This window comes from Oncorhynchus masou, chromosome 20, assembly GCF_036934945.1.
Source record: "Oncorhynchus masou masou isolate Uvic2021 chromosome 20, UVic_Omas_1.1, whole genome shotgun sequence".
NCBI lineage: Eukaryota > Metazoa > Chordata > Actinopteri > Salmoniformes > Salmonidae > Oncorhynchus > Oncorhynchus masou.
The window spans coordinates 27,654,818-27,657,724 of record NC_088231.1 but is presented as its reverse complement, the minus strand read 5'-3'; positions in this window follow the sequence as shown (position 1 = coordinate 27,657,724).

Here is a 2,907-nt window from a genome sequence, read left to right as displayed (position 1 = left end):
CAGTCCAATAATATGTAATAGCTTTGCAGGTGGGGTGGTGGGGTGGTTGTAGGGTTGGTTAATGGGGTGGTTGATGGGGTGGTTGTAGGGTTGGTTGGTGGGGTGGTTGTTGGGTTGGTTGGTGAGTTGGTTGGTGGGGTGGTTGTGTGTGACACAGTATGGAAAGACGAGTTGTCCAAACTATCCTATGGTTATGTATTCATGTTGCTTGTGTATATTTTGTATAGGAAGACTAGTTTGAAGATCCAAACTAACACTATTCCTGTCACTTAAAGTCATTATACAATTACTAAAAAAGTTACTATGATGTCATACTCAGAAACGTGTCATATGTTGTATTTCTAAATTAAATGGAGCTGTACGCTTATTCAGAATGGACAAGTGGACTGTACACTTTTGACTTTGAACTTCATTGACATGATTCCATATCTAATTATGAGATTCAATTTGGAGAGCCCTTTTTTTAATGGATGAAATGATCAATTCAATAATTGTTTTATGTATAGTATCTGTTATTGGGAGACAAATTCTTTGTAAATAAATAAAGGCGATTTAAACTGTTTGGTTGGCAATGTAATTATTGTGATGTTTTTGTAAACTACAGGATAAAACGGCAACCTTTGGGACAGGAGATGGAGCTCTACTTCCATTCAATCTCCTTCAATCCGTTTGAAAGGGGAACAGTCTCATTCAGCCAATGTTTATTGACATGTATTCATTAGTGACTGGATGGCTACATGACGAGCAGGAGTGACGAGCAGGAGTGACGAGCAGGAGTGCAAAATGAATGACCAGCAGTAGTGCAAATTATATGTAAAGAAACGCACTGAGAGCGGGCATATCCTTCAGAAAATAATTTGATACACAACAGAGAAATAAAGTTATTATATTTCAATGCTACGAAACATAACATCAGTAGTATAACAATTTTGGAAAATGTCGCAAAATATAAATGATTCTATTTATGGGGAAGGCTCGGGGGGGGGGGGGCAGTTGCTGTTCTGCGTGACGTCACGGCCGGTGTGTCGTTTCTTTGACCCGAATCTCTCCTCCCAGCAACAACGAGTCCAGCCCCCTTGGAGAGAAAAAAAAACACCGTTTTATATATCGTTCAGAATAACATAGAAACGTGCTTTCACAACGACCAGGAACAAACAAATCCAAATCTAAGTGTAGCTAGCTTTAACACTATGCGGCATAGTGATCTGGTTCGCTCACAACAAACGGGCTGCTCGTTACCGTCAGCTAGCTTTGACGTTAGCACCGCTAGCTGGCTCTGTTCGGGAGGAGGTTACGGAGTGGCACAGGCAGCAGCTAGCCTTACCATTGTCTGTTGTTGACTCGGTCTGCCATCAGCAAAGCCTTTTGGACTGGGCAGAGGAGGCATTTCAAGGTAAGGAGAGTCTTGTAAACTATCCATATGCTAATTCTGCAAAACTATCTAACGACAAGCTGATAATCGTGAGTACCAGAAGATATGCATGTTAGCTAACTAACTAGAGAGAGGAGGGGGCGTCACAGTTTAGCTAGCGTTAGTTAATAATGGTAACTAGTTAGCTAGTTGCTGTGGTTATTAAATAAATCAAGTCTTTAATCAATGTTAATGTTTGAGAGCGAGCTCCAGAAAGTTACAGTAAAATGTCCCTCTAGTTAACTTAGTATCCCAGTGCTGTACATGTCGCCCTTGGTTGTGTTTAATACCATACATTTACACTGGCAATGCCCCTGGTAATGACCATTTAACCCCATACAAACACAATATACTATTGCCCAAGAGCAGGACTGCAGACAATGGTAGTATCGGCAATAGGTGCACAGGCGTCAGTGGGTTTTGTCAATCACTCGTAGCTACTCTGTTACATTTATATTTGTGTCATTAAGCAGACTCTCTTTTCCAGAGCGATTTACAGTAAGTGGTGAGTGGATACATTTTCATATTTCATTTTCGTACATTATTAATAAGTTAATCAGATGAGATAAAAACAGACGTTGCTGTCTGTCTGACAGCGACGTTATCTTGCCCGAGATAAGACTATGGCGGCACTTGACATTTGGCCTGTAATAACTGCTTCCCCCACAAGGAATTTGTGACGAGCTGCTAATGCAAACAAACTGATAACTAACTAAATGAGAAGCACTGGCCTAGAGTAACCTTTGAACCAGCGCGCTAGGCCCTGAAGGATAGTTCTCTCACAAGTGAACAACGGTTTCAGCCTGGCACCCATGTCCTTGTGAGGAAACCAATAACTAGAGTCCAACAGACACCGTTTACACGGTGAAACTTGTAGTGTACCGACTGTTGAACAAAAAGCGTACGTTTACTTGAATATTACATATTGGGTGAATGTTTGGTTGGTTCCCAAGAGGGGGGTGGGAAACCAAGGTCTGGTGGTGGGATGGACCCCAGGGTTACCATAGTGATATGAGAAGGGGTAGTGGGGTGGCAGGGGATGAATAAATGGTCATGGTGAGGGTTGGGTTCGCTGGTCAAACTCTGGCACTGATAGGAGACTGTCCTTGTAGAATAGCATACCACTGTATGTATCTCCACCTGATAGGCTACTTCATCTTGGAGCCGTGCTGAGCACACCGTCTCGTCTACATCCATTCTCTCAGACACTGACTGGTATCAATCATATGACCTCTCACTGACTGGTATCAATAATATGACCACTCTCACTGACTGGTATCAATAATATGACCTCTCTCACTGACTGGTATCAATAATATGACCTCTCTCACTGACTGGTATCAATGACTGGTATCAATAATATGACCTCTCTCTGACTGGTACTGACTGGTATCAATAATATGACCTCTCTCTGACTGGTATCAATAATATGACTCTCTCACTGACTGGTATCAATAATATGACCTCTCTCACTGACTGGTATCAATAATATGACC